The following is a 22144-nucleotide window of genomic DNA, read 5'->3' as shown; positions in this document are numbered from 1 at the left end:
CGAGCAACGTGCCGCCAGTCTACCCAACGGTACCCCACCCCACCCTTATGGACACAGCAGAAAACTGACTTACATATGGCACGAATGCCCTAGACAGAAGGCTCAAACGCACAACCACGCGTAGGTCATTACTCGGAAATATCAAAGCTGCAGATCGTTGGCTGCATCCATTCGTTGATCAAACGCATCCACGTGCACGCCTGAACGTTGTTTCGCCGTCATTAAGATTGTGAGCGGGCATTACCTGGGCAGCGTTCGGGAAGTGGTGGTATAAGCCCTAAACGTCTACGACCACTATCGAGGTCAGCTAAGCCAAGGCGAATAAATTTCTCAAGCGGTCAGTCGTGATACAGCTCGTGTTTTCTCGTTTTCTAGGGTGAAAACACCCGACATGAATTAGGAAGATGTGACCAAATGAAGGGTGCTGTATATTAGCAACAGGCTTCGGCGAATCAGTTGGTAGCAAGTCCGGCTACTGATCCCGAGGTTGCGGGTTGGAACCCGGTCAAAGACGCCAGCAACTTGGTGGCAGGGTACGAGCTTATTTGACACGCCGTCTCCTGCGAGGGACGTCATACACGGTGTGCCGTGTGGTGATATTTCGGCGCACGTTAAGGAAACATACTTGATGAAACGGAGAGGCACGCAACACGGAAGGACAGACAAAGCAAAACAAAATTTGCCTGTCCTTCCGTATTGCGTGCCTCTCGGTTTCATCTAGTGTGCACGTTACCAGCTTGCCTGCACACTTTCCCTCCTTGCATTAAAGAATCTCCAGGTGGGAAAAATTAATCCACAGGCCGCCCATGTGGCGTCGCTCATGATCATAGTTGTGTCGCAACGTAAAGCCACGAATTATTCGTTATTTATAGTAGCAAGAAGAATCAGACAGTTTAGAATAAAGCCCGCGTGTTCGAACATTCAGGAAACTCCACACTGGTGCGCTCAAAAGCCGTGGTAGTGCTTCGGGTACAAGTAATTGTCATTAACGCTTCTCGTTCTAGAGCAGTTTCAAAGCTACTGAGGACGGTGCTCAGGAATTTCCTCAAAGTTCGTGAAAACGGGCCTAGATCCATAAAAATCGGGGTGCGGTGCAGACAACAGTCTGGACGGCAGTCCCGCATCATGATAAACATATACCGGGTACTTCGTGGATGCCTTTTTTGATTGTTCCCCAAACCACCATGTAGCAGTCGCACTGCCTTTACACAGCCCGCCGTGCAAGAAACCGCGTTCTCAAGGGACCTTCTAGCGCGCTGTGCCCGGCTGAAACATGATCTACGTGAAACGCAAGTCGCCGCCGGGGATTTCAACCAATGAGCGTGCAAATTCTAATCATGCGGTGCTCGCGTCTCAGGTTCTTCCCACGAAGCTCGATAAGTACACTAAACTTAAAAAAAACTGGGCTGATCAAGCTTAGCGTTATGAGTTGCCAGGAAGACACGCTTAGAGAATTACTTTTGTTGGATGCCTTCTTCTGGGATCTCCGTCCTCATTACTTTTAACAGCCTACGCGCGGGAAGCAGCGTAATTCGAGAGGTTTCCCTCGAGGTCAACGTTGGTGTAGACTATAAGCTTAGAATGATACTCGTGTCATTGGACAGAAACGTAATACGCGAGAGATATCTTGTATGTACCTTATGAGCAGTGTAATGCCGCTACCAAGTACCGCGTTATCAATTTCCCGGGAGATCCCAAATAACGGGTGTATGGTGGCGTTAATTAGCGTGCATTGGCTCTATGATATGTCTGTAGGATAGTAAACCAAGACACGTGGCATATCTACCCGTATTCATGGTTACTAGAGTTGAGCAGATGGAAGAACAGTATCATAACTGAATACGTACTTGGATGGTCCTGATTGTGTAATCTGGTGAACACCTCATTTTTGTCTTGTTGTTATTGTAGAGCATCGGAAACGCTCGTGTTCGAGCTATTCCACACTTTCTGCTTCCAGACTGATGGGCTGACCGAAATGGGTGACAGCCCATTTGGTGACATTTTGTGCTTCAGAGGGACAGTTCATGTTCCTGTCATCCCCTAGCTCACCGCATTACAATCAAGAAAACAGTCAAGAAAGGGAAGTACCCAAAGCATGTAGCGACATGCTGTGGGTGCTTTGAAATACATTTCATAGCGTTTGTGACATGGTCGTGAGCTTGTTTCTTGCAAACAATCCACGATGGAATTATGCTCTGGGCACACTTCTGAAGCTCACATAAAGGATCAACACAAATTCGCACTGAAAGCATTTTGCTTGTGTTGTTGGTGGGAAGAACGGGTAATGCAGCGTTAACTCGACACAATATATAGTGACACTGTCGCCCATTTCGATTGGCAAGAACGAATACAGGGAGAGAGTATCATGTTTCATCGCTTCGCGAACAGCACGAGTGGCCACCTTGAGCGCCCCCTCATGCGAGACGACACTACTCTTAGTAAGATGAAGACGCAGTAAGAGAATATACGAAACGTGGTGATAGGATACAGGTGAACATGACACTTTATTTTACGTTTACACAATTGGGTTATGCTTGCATGCAGCATTATATCACGAATCGCAGTCAATGAGTAGCACCTCGCATTGTTCATATAGCAGACGAATTTTTCGTACCGAATGAGAGCGCGGTGCCGTTTGACGTCATGGGAGTGGTGGAGAAGCCTGTTGATGGAACAGTGCGAACCTCTCGCCACGGTAGCAATTGGCATATTAAATTAATGTTGTCGTGACACCACCTTGTCCAGCCGAAATATTTTACGCGGATGATTTGTAGACGCTGCTTGATAAAATAGGAACTGTTTTCAGCGAACCAAAAGGCCATTTTCACGCTCTTTTAATGAATCTTACGTTAGCGTGTCTCATCCTGGAGAATCTACAACTTCTTATGATCCATGAGCCATCTTAGAACTTTAAATGTTCAACAGAGAGAACAAAAATTTGAGGATTTGGTGCCGTTAATCAGAGAGCGGGCAGCCTCGGTTTAGGAACACGATATTTGAAAGAGACAATTGTCCTGCCACTATTCTACTACCCAGTGAAAGAGGAAAGCATACATTCTAAGAAAAAAAGGTGCAATTTCCTACCCAATCTGGTAGAACGACAGTACTTGTACCATTTCGGGACAATCCACACGCGCCTTCTCCTCTGCGGGTATAAGCGGCGGCGTCCCTTTCCCTTGCTCCTCTCTCTCACGTTTGCTCTAAGAAAGAAAAAAAAACAGTAGAATTTCCTACCCAAGCTTGTAGAACAGCAGTTTCTACTCTGTAGTTTGTTTCTACTCTGCAGTTATACCCAAAAGGTAAAATTGGTTTGAGTAGAAATGTGGTTGCAATGCAGCTCTACCGAGATGGGTAGAAAATTCTACCGTTTTTTTTCTGAGAGTGTAGGTATAAGCGTGGTGGAAAGTACAGTGGGTCTGTCGCATGAGGACGAGAAGTTCCTCAAGAGGATATTATCTACAGATGGTGCCTGTCATGCGAAAGGTTTTGATTGCAACATCGTGATCCACGGTCCGCGACGATTATCTTCAGGTCATCGAGAGCGTCCAATGTGAAGTTTACAGTACAGAGCAAAGAAGGGAATGGTTGTTCAGGTACAGCAGTCTCTTGAGCACACATGATGCAGAAACCTCACGGAACACCACGGCGATTACCATGGTACAAACGACATCCCAATGCATGTTCGACGGAGCGACATTGCTCAAAATACTCCACCAGAAGATGCGAGAAAAGTCAAAAGTTGCGAGTGCGAGTCATCAACCTCTTGTCCTTTCGTGTTCTGCTAACCCAGGAGAATATTCCGAGGAGCAGCGACAGAGTATCCCGCAGCAGACGACTTGAATAAAAGAGGACATCGTCTTACGGAGAGCAGTGACAGCAGTTGCTTTCGCCTGTTCGCAATAGTGGAGGCTCATCCGTGCTGGCAGTGCTCACCGTGATTTTAAGAACGTGAGCGTTACGAACGACATCTGCGGAGGCCTTAGCTAGCCACTTAAATGAAAATCACGGCAGGAACATCACAGTAGACAAGTATTACCCCATGGTAATGGCCCTATCACGGTTGTCGCGTTTCAGCGCTTTCTGCACTTGATATTACATTTCGCAGGTTTGCTTAATGAACATCATATTAATTTCCTAATTAGTTTTGCAGAATATACGAAGGTATCTTCCGTTGTGAACATCAGCGAGGGACACCCACATCATACGAGGTCACAGCCGGCATAGAACCGAATATTTGGTCAGCGGAGTCTGGAGCAAACGTGCATCGAATGCAGCTGCGGAGCCCCCTAAAAATGCTGACGCCTGAAATGAAAAAGGAATCGGGCGGAGTGTTATCATAAAATATTAGCCATGATTAATGCTGATGAGCGCTTCTTTTGTGCGCGTTTCGTGATGGAAATCATACGCGGATTCACCACTGGGGTCTTCACAGCAAGCAAGAAGAAAAAGGCATGAAAATATTTCGGTTCTCTCCCACCAGGAACTTTCAAGACAGTAGCTGCGGGAACGGCCATGGCAAGTACTTTAACGAGGATGCCGTACTGCTAATTGATTATCGTCCACGTAAACTGCAAATAACACGAGCATATTACAGGCAAGTAGGATTCTTTCGACTGCCTTATTATTATTATTTTTTTCATTCTACATCAATATGTCTGTCTATCGTTCCACTGCGCCAATCTAGTACTACAAGCGCAGGAGTAAATTGTATTTTTTTAAAAATCACCCGATGGTAACGTGGTGAGGGCAGCTGGACCCCTGAAGAATATTATTTAGAAGGATGTGACAAAACCTTTTTCTTTTTTTGTCTTGCAGAACCAGTGACCCTTTGCTAATCGATGTGCAAAATGCAAAATGCGTTAATCTCCTTGAAGGTGGAAAATGAAGGCATGCGCGTGTTCTTCTAATTTATAGTTTCGTGCAAGCTTTACACGTTAGTGAAAACCCTGGAAGTCTGTGTATGCCGTTAAAATGAACGAACGACAGCCCGGAAACATACAGTACGAAAAGGTTCTTCTCTTCGTGAGTGACGGTGCTTCCTACATGTGTAAAGCTGGGAAAGGACTCAAAGTGCTGTTGTCAAAGATGATTCACGTCACGTGTGTCGTTCACGCCATGCACCGCGTTGCTGAAGTCATTCGCTATTCCTTCCCTGAAGTGGACGCTCTAATTTCCAACACGAAGGTTTTTTTGAAGGCTCCACCCAGAGTTGCGGCTTTCCGAGAGTTTGCACCGGGTATTCCACTGCCACCGCAACCAGTTCTTACACGATGGGGTGCATGGCTCAGTGCGGCCATGTACTATCCTGAGCACTTTCGCACTGTGAAAGCGGTTTTGCAGGGGCTTCCAGACGATGCTGTATCCGTAAGTGCAGCGAGAGAACTCTTAAGCAACCCAGAAATTGAGATGGACCTGGCTTACATTAGTGCCCACTTTGGCTCGCTCACAGCTAGTATGACGAAGTTGGAGACAATAGGACTTCCCCTAACCGAATCATTTAAAACCCTACAGCATCTGCGCACGGCGCTTCGCGGACTGCAAGGGGAGGGGTCCACAGCCGCTGCAAAGATGGAATTGTTGATTAGAAATAATTCGGGGCTCTCAACAATGTTCCAGATTGGGATGATCCTGAGAGGGGAGGAAGCAGATCTTGATGCTGAAATATCTTCGGGAAATACCACGGGAAATATCTTCCTTCAAGTTCGCGCCTGTGGCGTCGAGCGAAGTTTCTCAAGATACAAGGCACTCCTACGGACGAACAGGATGAGCTTTACGTTTGAGAATTTAAAGATGTCATTTATTGGCTCTTGTTACTGTGGAAATGTACAGAAAAATGAACAGATATGTCAATTAACTGTTTTAATTCATCTTGCCTATATTTGCCTATCTTGCGATTTTTAGGGCGTAGATGCGTGCCTATTTCGTACTTTTTTAGCGCCTATAATTGCGGGCCCTACTTATCTATCTTCCTCCCTTTACTGCTATGACCTCTTGTCCTGAATAGTTACATCTGCGGTGTACGTGCCGTGTTGCTGTACGTGTTCCCTTCTTAAAGGAGTACAGAGGGCCATTGAATATATTTGTAGTTTCGGACGTCTGATAAAAGTATGTGGGTCAACTGGCTGAATAGCACTAAGGGTTTTGATGTATGCAATTCGTTTCCCAGAAAAAAAATTAAAAAAACGTGCACAGACACAGCCGCGCGCGTTCTCTCTCGACTCACACCACAGGGTGTAGGGAGGAGGAGAAGGACATCGTGACTGACGACGGCATAATATCAGCGCGTTCCCGTTCACTGACCAGTCGAGGTCACCGCCTGCCTTTCTTTTTTGTCTTGAGAGCTTTCTCCTTTTGCAGCTGGTAAACCTGCTCCCTCGGGGGGATTCGGGACTGAAAGGGTGACCGTGCCCATGGAGAATTTCACTGTCCCACCGGAGTTTCCGTGGGAGCAGTGCTTCTTCAAAGCCCTGAACAGCTGACTAGCAGACAACAGCTGTGTAGCAGACATTTCCCTGGCAGCGAGCGCTGACAGTATGACGTCAGTGCAAGGTCAGAGGGTGGTACAGCCTACACTACCTAGATACAGAAGGCCTGCTCATTGCCTCCTCTCCCTCCTTCGATTAACAGTCAGAATTCGTCTGCTACTGCGATTCACCGTTCTGCGAATTCAAGAACCCGCAAATTATGGCAGCTCACCTGAAAGCTGCAGACCTAAATATTGAGACAAATAGTGCAAGACACTTTCCAGAAAATCAGTTTTGAAAAAGATTGGGACCTTTTTGCGCTTTATTTCCAGGTTTTCCCATTTAGTACATGGGAACGTTCAATCACAACTCGCAGACGACGGTGGTTCGTCTTCATGGCCACGACCGCTGAAGGCACGTTTGTGAATGGCTACGGCCGTTGAAAACACGATCCTCATTGACTGACTCTTAATTGTTACGTCATGGCAACGAGTCAGGAGGCTTCCTCTATCTAGGGAGTGTTGGTAGTACTCTCCACCACAGTCGCTGTCGCTTTTTGCGGCGCACTTTAAATTGCATTTCCGCGATAATTATGACCCTCCGGGGTGATTTACTTCTTATGGTGCATTTTACTGACCTGTTAACAGTTTTACAGAAAGCAACCAGGATGTTGAAAAAAATGACTTCTGTGCTTAAAATTGGCCATTTTTCTGTTTCTTTTCCAGTAGATAGCGTTAATATACTTTTTAACCTTCCCGTTGTTAAGCGACACCTAAAGAAGTTAGGAATAGCAACGGACGAATTAGTTTCCCCTACATTCGAGAGTGGAAGCATGATATATCACCTAGGAAACTTGCGAAAAGAACCAAACAGAATGATCCCTGCACTCAACCGGCAAACGTGCAACTTCCCCTACACCGCTTGGTCCCTATTTCAACTCCGCCTGTCTAAATGTAGTGTTTGAGATGTAGAATATAATGAATTTATTATCTTCGTTCCAGGTACGCCGAACGCAACCATAGATCGTTTGACAAATGCCAACATTTTGATGCGGTCAAAATTTTGGAAGTTGGAAGCGCAACAAAGAGTGACTCTGCTGCAAGCTCTGGTGAGGTTTTTCGAAGAAACCCGACTGACATTTTTTGTTACTTCCCTGTATTTTATATGCATGCGGACACTTCTCCTCGGTGTTCTTCTTTGATGTCCTCCATTCGTGGTTTCCATCGGTTCACATTTCGACCTAATTCTGCTTGGCCTTGTTACCTTTCTTACTTTCTCTTTCTGCTTGTGTTCTACTCACTTTTTCGTGACCACTTTTCTCAATTAACGTTAAGCACACTGGGGAAGCCAATCCTAGCTTGCACCGACTCATATCCCCAACTTCTTCTACCCCTCATCACCATCGTCATATGAAAGGACCTGTACATCAATGAGATCACAGGTATAATGATTTCTGCCCTAACTGCATCCACATGCACGCACAGTATATGCATAATGATACATTAGATAAAAGAAATTAGAGGGCGGGACGCTGCACGCTCCAGTCCTCTCGTAGTGCCGAGAGGACCACTGCTGAATCTGTCCAAGACACATAGAAGCAGGTCGGTACTGTTGTAGTAACCGAATACACGCTTCTCTTTGAACGACTAAAGTGCGTGGGAAACGATAATAACGGAACATTTTCTCACGGCGCAGCTGCAGCGCGACCCGTGGAAACAACGGCGGGTCAACGTGAAGCGTATTTGTTTCGGAGGTGTTGCAGCCAGATAGCGAGCAGAAGAGAGAAAGAGAAAGAATCATAAATGGCATTTCGCAAAGCACATTTGCCATCTGCCCTGGAACAGAATAATAAATACGTCTGCTTCGTTATGTACATGAACACAAATAAAGACACACCACCCATGCGCTTCTCGGTATCTTAGACATACAGTGGCAATGATTCACGGCCTGCACATGCAGTTAGTCTGCTTGTGTTTGTTTTTCTGTGTTTTCTTGTGTGCCAGCGATACCGTGCAGAATGTTGGACCTGTTCCAAGTCTCGTTGAATTATCAGTTAAACAACAGAAACTAACTCTAAATATATCTACAAAATGTCTCAATATACCAGAGGCGACACCGATCTGCATTCATGTTCGCGGCCTGTCAGGGCCATTAAAGCACTTAGTATCTACGTAGTAGTCATGGTATCGCGTAGGTTTTCTAACGTATATGTTTTGCTTTACTACAGACCCGGAGGTTGGCAAGTATGACAATGCTTGTCGTTGCATTTATATTCGTGCCCTAGTTATAATATCACGTTTCTGATCGTGCCATATTCTGACAGTTTTGAGTGAACACTGATTGACATATGGTGACCTTCGCAACGCGCTAAACGCGATTTTCCAAGCAGCAATACCTTTCATGTAACATTTTCGCATTTCCTATCATTTACGTTACGTTACGAAATTTGGTTTGGAATGCGTTTTAGCGTTATGTTGAATTCCAATGGCAGAGACAGAGCAAGTGGCAGACTCAGCAACGGAGCGGCTTCATCCGGCCTAGAGCAAGTGATCCGAATCTACGACTCGAACACTTGCGCTCAACTTGGACTTTAGCTCTGGCCAATCCGTGGCTCTGGCCAATCTCCCTTGGTGGATGACGGCCAGAGATGGAGGAAGAAGAAGAAGAAGAAGGTACACATGTTCCACTACAGCCCCATGTTTTGGAACATGAAGGTCCTCCTAATCTCCCAACGTTGTGTCTGACTCATCGCTTTCTTCAATAAGCTAAATCGCCAACGTACGACGCAAAATACCAGTCACGGCGGAGACGCATTGCGAAGCAGGCATGTTAACGAAGAAGAGACAGGAAATAGGAAGTGCGAGCGACAAGTGACGGGGAGTTCCCGCTGAATCGGCCTATTTTGGCGGAGTATTATGGGCAGTCCTCCTCAGGTACCCGTGGATGCGGCTGTAGAATATGTAGCATTGCGCCCATACACCTTGTTGCGAGCCCATTGCAAGGGGATGAAACTCGCGAGTTCCTTTGCGGACTAAAGTGAGGCGCGGCGAGCTTTTCGCGTCATCAAACGTCATGAAACGTCAGAATTTTTTCGTCGAAGCGCGACTTCTCAACCCTCAACAGCCTATTGGCTCCTGTGGCCGCTCCCCGGGTATGCGAGTGCTGATTGGTCCGTTTGAAATTATGAACTTTCCGTGGCGCGCGCAAGCGGGTGACGCCGTGTCGGCGGTGCCGGACCAGCTCGGCGTAAAGTCAGTCCTCCTCAGGTAACCGAGGATGCGGTTATAGAGTATGTACCACTACGCCAATCTACAACGTTGCAAGCTCATTGGCCTAGACTGTGTGCGCGCTCCGATTGGTCAACAACGTTTTGAAATCGCATTTTCTACGCGCGCATCTGCGTGCAGCGTCCCCGTGGCCGTTTCAACAGTTTCAGCATAGTTTCGAAATAGCTCGCATCGGCCGGCACGGCGTCCGTCGTCTTGTGTTCCGTGTTTCGGTAATGTCAATCGGCAGAACAGTTTGTGATTCTACGCGTATTGTGGTGTTCCTGGACACGACTATTATCCTACGTACAGCCTATCAACTACGGAACTGGAATGCTTCGTGGGTTGGAGCGGTTGGAGAGTGAAGAACGCGTTCGGGCGCCGTTGGATTTTGAGGGCTGACAACAAAGACAGGATTACGATTACGTGTCACACAAGTGCCTTCCGCTCTGCAAGCAACGAAAGAAGATGCTCATCATAAAATCGGCCGGCATGCCGTCCTCTTGTGTTCCGTGTTTCAGTGATGTCAATCAGCAGAACAGTTTGTAGAAGTGTTCGCTGGTTTATTCATGCGTCGATGTGATTCAACGTGTGTTGCGCTGTTCCTGGACACGACTATTATCCCACGAACAGTCTATCAACTCCAGAACTGGAATGCTTCGTGAGTTGGAGCGGTTGGAGAGTGAAGAACACGCTCGGGCCGTGTCGGATTTCGAGGGCTGTGTTCGTTTTGCTTCAAGTTCGAACTTAATTACAGTTCGTCAACAACGCAGTGGACTTTGTATTCACAGTGCACCAATGTATCAGATCTTTGATTCAGTGCTCTGTGTCAAATAAATATTTCTTTTAGCCAAAAGAAGCTTCAGTTATTTTGAATATCGGGTGACGGCGGTAGGCGTGAAATCCGGTAGAAGTCGATGGTAGCCAGAACCGGCCGGAAGCTCATCCAAAGTTAAGGCTCCTGATTGGCCGACTGGCATTGCATATTTTCTACAACGTTGCACTCTCATTGGTCGTGTGCCCAGTGTTGTGTGAATTATCTCAAACTATGGGATCTATGGGGAGCTGTTGGAGCCTGGTAAAGTTTCGAATTATGGTGGGTGCAGCAGGGACGCAAGCAAAGCATGTACGCCGGTACCGCTTTGAATGGTTTTTAGTGTCCTTCACTTAACATGTTGTCGATGTTGACTCAAAGTCTGGGCCTGTTGGATACTTCTGCAAGTCAATTCAGTGATAGATAAGTGGAAGGCAGGCCTGCTTCGCTTGCTTGGTGCGAAAACGCTTCAAGAAAGATCAATACTGCGCTTTTGCGTTACCCACTCGATGGCAGGTAAGTCAGTTCCTATTCCATTGTGCCGCTTAGCATAGCATAGCACCACACCTGTTTCATATATGCACCATTCCGGCAGGTAGAATTTTTGGTTTGCACGTTTCTGATTCCTATTCTGATCTTTCTTGCTCAGGTATAAGCACTCAACTCATAACTGTTAAGCTATACGTATAAGCTTTCTTTTCCGAGTTCTCTTCAGAGCTACAATTTTCTTGATACAAGTTTCGTTGTGCACATAAACATTCACTTCGTCTAGTCCGGTATCTAAATATTGAACTTCTAGCATGAAAAAAAAAACTACTTTAAATTATTTTGTGAAGATCGCTGTAACGTGTGGACACTTTAAACGCGCATAGCATGAAGCATATCTACGACAACTGTAACAGACTTACATGTTTTGTTTCAGTATGTTAATAACCTTTAAATCATGTAACTCTTTTGTGTAACTTACACTGTTCTGGACACGAAAGTACGAGGAGGTTCCGCGAGTTGTTATTACGACTATGGTATCCCAAGCAGCACACCAATATTGGTCCAATATTGGATCCATGTGGGCTGCCATAATCACCAATATTGGTCCAATATGGGCTACCAATATGGGACCAATATAGGGAGTGCAACCAGACTCCATATTGGACCGATATGGGCTGCCCATATTGGCAAGCCCATTTTGCCCATATTGCGCCAAGGTTTCCGTGATAACGTTATCGGTGAGTCCGCGTAATAATAATGCATTATCCGGTTAATATCCACCACTGATATTACTTCTGTCTTCTTTTTCCTCTTTTATTTCCCCAGATCTGTTTATTGGTCCACGTTGCATCGCGTTACAAAAACAATACTGCATCGCCCTAAAAACGAAGAACAGGTGCTGTGCCCGTCTTGCTGAAGGACACAGGCAGTCCCACGGAACTGACAAGAACATCCCTCAGAAGTCTTCATTGGCATCGCAATAGTGTATGAACCAAAAATTCCCAACCCGCTCCTTGAGTATAAAGGAGCGGAACACTTTCGTGACGGTGACGGACATGCGCCTCAGCAACTCACAGTGCCTCCCTATGACATCAGACATCCCTAACATCCAGACAGGACCCTAACAGACATCCCTTCCTATGAAACATTGTGTTTTTTACTTGACCTGCCGCTTCCGTTGTCAAAAGACAAACCAGCGACATTTTAGACCGAATGAAACGTCCAATCCGAGTGTCGCGTATGCGCATTAGTTGTAGGACGCGTGATTTCGCTCAAACGACTCCGCTCTCAATCGGTTCGACCGATTGGCAACGCGAAGCAAGATGGCGGCTGTTAGCAGCAAGTGGAAAGTTGAGTTATTGAGTTGGAGTGCATGTTACACTGGGATTGCCAGATATGTTAACTGTTTCGAACAATGTGTATCATCTGCGGGAAGTTGTTGGATGTAACGACGTATTGAGTTGGGCATTTCACACGCTTCTAATCTTGCCATGCTGCTTGGGCATGCCAACACGGATACGTACGATTTTCTGCATTTTCAGTCAGTATGGGCTGTACACGGGCAATATGGGGCCCATATTGCCGATATTTTCCCCATATTGGTTGAAACTTGGCAATATGGGGCCCATTTTGCCAAGTTTGAGCCAATATGGGGGATATCCGGCAAAACGAGTCCCATATTGGACCCGTATCGCCAATGCCAGCCAATGTGAGTTCAATATTATGTGCTGCTTGGGATATAGATGTCCATGTAGAGGTTGGATCTCGTAGTCCATGTTTTATTGCTGTTTCCGGCAAAGGTGAGAGCATTGTAATATTTTTCGAGTAGCATCAGCAGGCTTCCAGTGTATTTCGTTACGCTACAGAAAAGCATAAACATACAATTTTTAAGGCACGTTCTATGTACGAGTGCAATGAAGGAAATCCCTTGAACACCTCATACCACCTGCACGGTAAAATGTTTCGAGCTTATGTACACTACGAAGCCACGTCATGATATTCCTGAATGAAATGTAGCTTTTGAGACACACTTAAAGTGGAACTGCTTCGTAGATCGATTTCGGCACGCGAATTCATTTTATTGACTGGAAGGCCAATCTTACACTCTTGAAAATGAACTTCACCGCATAGCACGCTCCTAGCCTACCATAACCTCGAGTGATATCGTTATCTGCCCTGATTGTTGAAAACGGGTAGGTGTACGCCTTTTTTTTTTGTGACACTTATGTTGTTCATAATTGTCACAAAAAAGGCGTAAGTTTCCCGTTTGCAACAAATCAGGGCAGATAACGATATCATTCGAGATTATGGTTGGCTAGGAGCGTGCTACGCGGTGAAGTTCATTTCTAAGAGCGTATACGCTCTTAGAAATGAACTTCACCGCGTAGCACGCTATATATATATCCTATATCCTATATCCTATAGGATTGTGGAACTTGCAAGTGATTATTATTATCTTGTGCTTTTGCAGGATGAACCATTAGTTCAAGAGGAATTCCACTTATTTTGTTCACGTCTTGGTACCCGCAATTACTGGCAGACAGCAATGTCACGTGCACCTTAACAGCCACCAGCTCAGAAAAGCGCAGAACACCTGCTCAAGAGCAGCCATGGGGAGTAACTGAGTTACAACTAACTGATTACAAAATTCGGTAACGTAACTAGTTACTTTTCTTGAAAAGGTAACTGTTAACTGCAGCTAGTTACCAATTTTTGGGTAACTATAATTACTCTAACGTGAAATCATCCGGACTCTTGCGAACACAATGGCAGCCCCATGATATTTCTCAATGATTTTTCTGCGGTTTAGGAAGCCTCTTTGTATTGTTCAACACCGGAATTTCATCAAGTGCACCAGTCTAAAGGCTCTTCAGTCTTGGCAGGGACATCTTTGGACTCAAGCGTGGTAGATCTAGTGATAAAAACTTGGAAAACAATTGTTATTGAAATGCAACTCGTCCAGATGGTGCTTAAGAATGCCGTGCGTATTTTAAAATAGAGTACGGTTTACCTGTGCACATACGTGGTTGTCCGTCCTGACGCAAAGTAACTGTATAGTAACTGAGTTGCTTAACGCTAACTGTAACTACAGCTTTTTCCGCCGTTATTAATCCTCTTGTCGTACATTTTAATCCTTATACCATAACATTTAATCCATTTGCCATCGGAATTAATCCTGCTTTCATTATTTTTAATCCTCATTTCACATAATTTAATCCGTTTCTCACGCAATTTTATCCAAGTGACTATGTGTGGGCTACATGACTATTTTTTTGTATTTTGGGACAATTCCCATGTGTACGCATAACGCACATGCTTTTCGCTAATATTGTGGGTTTCTGCACCGTAACGGGATACTGTGGGACTGTCAATCTGGATTACGGTGTTGTGGGACTATTCGCATGTCTGAGTATGCATGAGTATTACACATGGTTTTCATTAAAAACGTGGGTTTCTGCATTGTAATGGGATACTGTGAGACTCTGTATATGGATTACGATATTGTGGGACTATTCCCAGGTGTACAGATATTACCCATGCTTTTCATTAGATATGCGGGTTTCTGCACTGTAATGGGATAATGTGGGACTGTCAATCTTCATTACGATATCCTGGGACTATAAGCAAGTCTACGGTTATTCCCAGTGCTTTCCATTAAAAACGCGTTTTTTGCACTGTAATGGGATACTGTGGGACCGCCAATATTTATTACGATATTGTGGGACTATTTCCATGTGTATGGGCACTACCCGTGCTTTTCATTCAAAATGCAGGTTTCTCGAGTATAACGGGATACTGTAGGACTGTCTACTGGTTTAGGATACTGTGGGACTATTCCCATGTGTTCGGGTATTACCCATGCTTTTCGTTAAATATGTGGCTTTCTGCACTGTAATGAGATACTGTGGGACTATTCCCATGTGTGCGGGAATTGCCCATGATTTTCGTTAAATATGTGGGTTTCTGCACTGTGATGGGATACTGTGGGACTATTCCCATGTGTGCGGGTATTACCTATGCTTTTCGTTAAATATGTGGGATTCTGCACGGTAATGCGGTACTGTGGGACTATTCTCATGTGTTCGGGTATTATCCATGCTTCTCGTTTATGTGGGATTCTGCACTGTAATGGGATACTGCGGGACTGTCAATCTTGATTACGGTATTTTGAGACAATTCCCATGTCTACGGGTATTGCACATGCCAGGTCCCCCAAGGTCGCCATTTTCCCATGTATTTGTTCCTATCCCGATGCGTGCAATGCCGGAGGCCGCCCTTAGGTACCCCATTGTTACCAGACGTTGGCTTGCTTGAATTGTAGCGCGCTAAAGATCCAGTTCAAGCACAATCCAAGCCAGGCCAAGTCACCGAAGGAGAAATGGACGACTGCAGCGCCTGCGGCGCCTGGTACGACAGGTACGCTATGTGATGCACGCAGCCGTGCACTAGATCCTTCCGATCGCTCAACACGTTTAAAAACGGGACCAAAAAGTGAAACACGACAGAGACAGTTGTTATACGCGTCTTATTTGGACATATAAAGACTAGATTCATTCGCAGAAACAACAAAAACATTTTGCCGCTAAACTTAGCGGGCTGAAGTGATCCGGAACGGCAACAGCGGGGTATCTAGTGGCGGCCTTCTTCGTTGCACGCTTTTCCGAGGAGAGTTTGGGGGACCTGGCACATGCTTTTCACTAATAATGCGGGTTTCCGCACCATAATGGGATACTGTGGGACGGTCAATCTGGATTGCGGTATCGTGGGACCATTCCCATGTCTACGTATTTTACCCATGGTTTTGATTAAAAATACGGGTTTCTGTACCGTAATTGGATACAGTGGGACCGTCAGCCTTGCTTGCGATATTGTGGGACTATTCACATGTGTGCGGGTATTACCCATGCTTTTCTTGAAATATGCATATCCTGGGACTATATATGCATGTCTATTGGTATTCCCCTTGCTTTCAATTAAAAATACGGTTATTTGCACTGGATACTGCGGGTCTGTCAATCTGGATTACGATATTGTTGGACTATTTCAGTGTCTATGGGTATTACCCATGCTTTTCATTCAAAATGCGGGTTACGGCAGTATAACGGGATACTGTGGGACTGTCTATCTGGTTTAGGATATTGTGGGACAACTCCCATGTGCGCGCATTACCCATGCTTTTATTTAATTATGCGAATTTCCGCACTGTAATGGGATACTGTGATCCAGATAGACAGTTCCATAGTATCCCATTACAGTGCAGAAACACTCATTTTGAATTAAAAGCATGGGTAATACCCGTAGACATGGAAATAGTCCCACACTATCGTGATCCAAATTGACAGACCCACAGAATCCTATTACAGCGCAAAAACCCGCGTTTTTAATGAAAAGCACGGGGAATACCCATAGACATGCTTATAGTCCGAGGATATCATAATCAAGATTGCCAGTCCCACAGTATCCCATTACAGTGCAGAAACGCACATATTTAATGAAAAGCATGTGTAATACCCGCGCACATGTGAATAGTCCCACAATATCCTAAACCAGATAGAAAATCCCACAGTATCCCGTTATACTGCAGAAACCTGCATTTTGAATGAAAAGCATGGGTAATACCCATAGACACGGAAATAGTCCCACAATATCGTAATCCAGATTGACAGACCCGCAGTATGCCATTACAGTGCAAATAACCATGTTTTTAATGGAAAGGAAGTGGAATACCCGTAGACATGCATATAGTTCCAGTATATTGTTATCAAGCTCGACAGTCCCACAGTATCCCATTAAGGTGCAGAAACCCGCACATTTAATGAAAACCATGGGTAAAATGGGAATAGTCATAGACATGGGAATAGTCCCACAATACCACAATCCAGCTTGACCGTCCCACAGTATCCCATTATGGTGCAGAAACCCGCATTATTAATGAATAGCATGTGCAATACCCGTAGACATGGGGATTGTCTCAAAATACCCTAATCAAGATTGACAGGCAGCAGTATCCCATTATTGCAAAAAGCCGTGTTTTTAATGAATAGCACGGGGAATACCCATAGACATGCTTATTGTCCCAGGATATCGTAATCAAGATCGCCAGTCCCACAGTATCCCATTACAGTGCAGAAATCCACATATTTAATTAACAGCATGGGTAATACCCGCACACATACACTCTTAAAAATGAACTTCACTGCATAGCACGCTCCTAGCCAACCATAATCTCGAATGATATCGTTATCCGTCCTGATTTCTTGAAAACGGGAGGCGTACGCCTTTTTTGTGACACTTATGCTGTTCATAATTGTCACAAAAAAGGTGTACGCCTCCCGTTTTTAACAAATCAGGGCAGATAACGATATCATTCGAGATGATGGTTGGCTAGGAGCGTGCTATGCGGTGAAGTTCATGTCTAATAGTGTAGGAATAGTTTCACAATATCCTAAACCAGATAGACAATCCCACAGTATCCCGTTATACTCTAGAAACCTGCATTTTGAATGAAAAGCATAGATAATTCCCATAGACATGGAAATAGTCCCACAATATCGTAATGAAGTTCCACAGTTTCACAGTATCCCATTACGGTGCAGAAACCCGCATATCTAATGAAAAGTATGGGCAATATCCGTACACATGGAAATAGTCCCACAATATCGTAATCTACATACACAGTCCCACAGTATCCCATTACAATCCAGAAACCCATGTTTTTAATAAAAGCATATGTAATATCTGTAGAAATGGAAATAGTCCCACAATATCACAATCCAGGTTGGCAGTCCCACCAGTATCCCATTACAATGCAGAAACCCACATTTTTAATGAAAACCATGGGTAATACTCGTAGACATGGGAATAGTCCCACAACACTGTAATCCAGATTGACAGTCCCACAGTATCCCGTTACGGTGCAGAAACCCACAATATTAGTGAAAAGCATGTGCAATATGCGTACACATGGGAATTGTCCCAAAATACAAAAAAAAAGTCATGTATCCCACACATAGTCACTAGGATTAAATTGCATGAGAAACGGATTAAACTATGTGAAATGAGGATTAAAAATTATGAAAGGAGGATTAATTCCGATGGCAAATGGATTAAATGTCATGGTATAAGGATTAAAATGTACGACAAGAGGATTAATAACGCCGGGAAAAGCTGTAGTTACGTTCTGAAAGCAGTAGCTGTAGCCTTAACTAAGTTACTTTAAAAAAAAGGAAGTGTAACTGTAACTTAGATAGACAGTAACTGTACCATGACTGCTCAACACGACGCTGTAGCCCTGCGCGAAAGCTCGCAATAGGGTGTGCTGGTCTGTATGTGGTAATGGCTAGCATTTTATTGTGGCTTCGTCCTCCATTACTTAATCCCACTGTTTACCTACTTTTAAGTATATGGCTGCCCGTCCTGCCTGAGCACTGTGAAACCAGACCTTCACCGCATAACACAGCCGGACATCATTGCGAATGACACCGTCCTCTCCCTTAATTTGTTGAGGATGAGTGGACGCTTTTTGGGAATTTCGCATTTTTTATTAATTGTCAAAAAAGGCGTACACCTCCCATTTTGTCAAGGCAGAAGACAGAACGGTATCACAGTGAGTGAATGTTGGTTCCGTGCGAAGTTATGCGGCGAAGTTTTGTTTTAGCAGTACAGTGGAACCGAGAAGAGAAGCGTGGTCCAGGTCATTTGGTTATTTCCTTCTTACTTCGGCGTGACTGGTTTTTGTCACAACATAGAGCGTACACTCTTTACAGCAATTTTGAACGAGTCGGTGTACGAGAGACACAAATAACATTTCCAGGGCACCTCATTTTCCCTCAGACGAGAGGGAATGCTGTCACGTCTGACGCCATCTTCATTTCGTTTAGTGTCTTTTACTGCTTTTATAGCGTCTATATGTGTGTTTCTAGTGCTCTGCAAGTTCCATTATTTAGTAACTATCAAGGTTCTCGCTGTTATAACGTCAGAGCTCGACGTGGAGGGATGTTCAGTCATCCTATCTCGCTAACCACAAAGAGTATACATAACATGTTACAAATAACACATCACCTTTCTGGTAACGAAGTAATCACCTAGACACCTTGCGAAACCTGGTAACAGATTTTGTAACAAAAATTGGTGATTCGTTGCCCCAAGTTATTCGCTGTTTTCCTTTTTTTTTTTAACGTTTCCGTTACCTTTCAGTATGAAAGTCATTGTGAAGTATGTCAACACTCAATATGCTTGTAACACTTAGCGACCTGACCAGGAATGGCGAGTCCGCCAGTTTCTTTTTTCAATTCCGTGTTAGTACTGTGAAGCAACTGTGGCAATGAGCGGCGTACTGACGTAAACACCATCTTTTTTTATGTACTTTTCTTCTCTGTATTAAATTTTCCTTTTATTTTGTCTTCCTCCAAACTAACCTCTCTAAGTTTACTACACCTTGGTAGATTTATGACACCAGCAGCAGTGACAACGATCCTTCGATTATCTGTCGTGTGACGAAGCGTCCACCAGTGCAGAATTTCGGAGCAGGTCAGAGACCAAACTAAGCGCATTCTTTTATGGGACCTTACCGGCAAGGGGACACCATGCAGCCTCGTTAATCGTTCTATTGGTAAACGACTGCCGATCCGAAGAGCACGGTGTTCCAAGGTACAGGTCCCGACAAAAGTTTACGGAACACGCGAGCGGTGTATTTTCTCCTTGGTACGACATCCTAGCGGCAAGCGGAAACTGGCGAAATTAGGCCAGTTCACTGCCTCAGAGGGGTGGACGACTGCGCTCTTAGCGACACACTGCGGTAGTTTTGGTATGATTACTCTTGTATGTGCCCGCGAAGTGAATTCTTATATTATTACTGCATATATATATATTACTGCATATATTATTATGGCTAGGTCAAGAAGCTTTAGTGGAGATTTCACGGATATTCAATCATGCGCCGGAAATGGAAACTGCAAGTTGAAAACTTCTTAGCTCGTGAAAACAGTGCTAACTCACGGAGTTAGAGCGAATGGCGACGTCGAGATTTCGAATATTCAATCATGTGTCGGAAATAGAAACTTACTTGTCTGGTGCCTAGCGAGATTTCTAGCGACTGGAACGGACAACCGCCCAAAGCGATCTCGACCAATAAATGCCCTCTGGAACCTGCTAAAGGGCTTCTAAATCACGGCAAAACTTCCATTCTTCGTCAAAAGTAGTTTTAAAAATATTTTAATGGACTTGTGGCTGCGCACATCTCGGGGATCCGGATTGTTTAGTGCGAATACAGAGTTTCTGGGACTGCATATATTTCCATTGCCTTTGGAAGGGAAAGGCGGAGCACGACAATGCAAAGGTTACCTCGACAGTATAGAAAGGGTTCGCCGACCAGTGTTCATAATTTGCTTAGTTCCACGTTTCAGAAAAAGCCGAGGGTGTTGCCGAAAACGCGTATTTTTAGGGTGGGCATGAATGCTCATACCGCACTTTTTCATGCTTACAGGCTTCGGAACACACCACAAATTATCGACACTAAAAGGAATTGCAATTAAAAATAAAACGTATTCTGCCTAAAGGTTCTGGAATCACAATGACATCAGAGCGTGGATGAAGTCCCTTGCTCGCGCACCTCTAGTATAGCTCTAGCTAGTAACAAAAAGCACGCGCAGTCGAGCCACGCTGGAACTGAAACCTTCAAATATCCGCTACATCGGAAATGGTGTCAGCGTAATCCCCTACACGGGTTACATGAAAAGTGCTGGTGTTAAGACTCAGTTCGTAACAAGTAGAAGTATGGAGACATTCTCTAGCGACATTACAAATTCATCTAGCGACTTTTTTAGGTGTCCTTTCTAGCTTTCAGCGGTTACTTCGGCAACACTGGCGTCCGCTGTGTTCGAAGTCGGTTGCATTTCTCTAGTGACCTCGTTGCTTCCGTGGTATTTACTCAACTTGAAATAAGGTGTGGCGCAACTCTGGAAAGATATATTGCTCGCCTACAATAGTGGAATGCAGAAGTAAGGGCTGCCGGCGAGATGCCAAAACTTACAAATACTGAATACTTCCGCGAAGATGCCAGTGTATTCGTCCCCACGTATCTCAAAGGGGAAGGCTATGCTGTGCGTCCACGGGGGACATCCGACAATACAGTCGGCGACAACTTTGAATTTTAGATGTGTCGCCTTCGCCAGACACAAATCATACAGCCAACGTATATTACGCACAATTGTCATATCGAGGAATTGCGTAGCATGAGGCGCTTCTGAGGCGATAACGCCAAACACAAAGTTGTAGCGTGCGGCCACTTCAGTTTCTGGGGCTGTCTTGAAACGACCAACGCGGAAAATGAAGACTGCTGGAGGAATAGAAAATTGCAGAAGGCGATGACTCACCATTGTTGATAAACGTGCTTTTGTTTTTGTTTGTTTTTTAAGCGTGCTTATTGTCACATAGTGCAATATGCCAAAAAAAAAAAAACAAAAAAAAACACGATCCCCGATTTGGATAAATGACGTCGACCGCATGCGCATCGATCTCCTCACTCTTCCTATACTTCTGTTACACATATGTCAGTGAATGACATTCACACTGAATTTCATTCCTTGGCACTGCGTAGTGCTTCAGTGCGGAATAAAATGTTCGCAAATGAGGACGATGATGAAACGTAATTTATCAGAACAGAATTGCACTACAGTGTATGTGTCCATTTGTTCGTATTATATTCTGTCTTTTCTAAAAAACTTTTTTCGAAAAACGACGTGGAAGCGAAAGTGATTGCTCGCGTCAATCAACAATTTCATCAAACTGGGGCGCTGAAACTGAGAAGGAACAAAGGTTGCTGGTTGCAAAATTTGTTCAAGCGAAAAACAAATACACTAATAAATATCGTGTACACTTACAATTTCGCGTTTCGTATTACTATTTCACGTTGCTCTTTTTAGTGCACCTCTGCCATCGAAAGTGCGCAGTTCGTGCCAGAACAAAAGCGAATAAGGTGTCAAAACTCATTCGGCAAGCGAACGTCATTTTCGTACAATGTCATATATTTTCCGTGTTGCAGAGAATGAATAACATTCAGTGTGAACGTCATTCGCCTGGGATGACATTCGCTTACCCGTGTGGCATGTGTA

The 22144-nt window shown here is 44.7% G+C and overlaps 1 protein-coding gene across 1 annotated transcript in view; it reads right to left on the bottom strand.

The window, feature by feature from the left end:
• Nucleotides 1-21295, bottom strand: part of LOC135378441 (G-protein coupled receptor dmsr-1-like) — a 455353-nt gene extending 434058 nt beyond the window's left edge. Inside the window, exon 1 of the mRNA XM_064611482.1 lies at nt 21239-21295. The gene's annotated coding sequence lies outside the window, so the exon portion shown is untranslated. The remainder of the gene's footprint in view (nt 1-21238) is intronic.
• Between the last annotated feature and the right edge of the window lie 849 nt (nt 21296-22144).

The sequence above is a fragment of the Ornithodoros turicata genome, chromosome 1 (assembly GCF_037126465.1).
Source record: "Ornithodoros turicata isolate Travis chromosome 1, ASM3712646v1, whole genome shotgun sequence".
Classification (NCBI taxonomy): Eukaryota; Metazoa; Arthropoda; class Arachnida; order Ixodida; family Argasidae; genus Ornithodoros; species Ornithodoros turicata.
This window is presented reverse-complemented; position numbering and strand designations above follow the sequence as displayed.